Genomic DNA, 304 nt, shown 5'->3' with positions numbered 1-304 from the left:
TAAAAGTTTTTTTTCCGGGTACTTCATTATTGACAGGCGGAGTCTCCATGGTTCCTGATATATATGAAATCGTCTTCTTCGATTGAACACGTCGTTTGCGAGTCACTGTTTGATAGGCTTTTTGAAGACGACTTCCGGTTTGCGTACCGGGCGAGATATACGCCGTTCTATCCTGAGAGCCCGGTTCGGGTCTGGAGACGGCGGTGTCGGAGTCACGCCGACCGCTGCTGTCTCAGACCCTAATGGAGGAGTCTCCGCCATTGTTTGTCAGTTCCCAGTGCTGCTGGGTCGCCGACCCGGCGTT

Source organism: Trachymyrmex septentrionalis, unplaced genomic scaffold, assembly GCF_001594115.1.
Source record: "Trachymyrmex septentrionalis isolate Tsep2-gDNA-1 unplaced genomic scaffold, Tsep1.0 scaffold100, whole genome shotgun sequence".
Lineage (NCBI taxonomy): Eukaryota > Metazoa > Arthropoda > Insecta > Hymenoptera > Formicidae > Trachymyrmex > Trachymyrmex septentrionalis.
The sequence above is the reverse complement of the archived record's forward strand: the minus strand, read 5'-3'. Positions refer to the sequence as shown.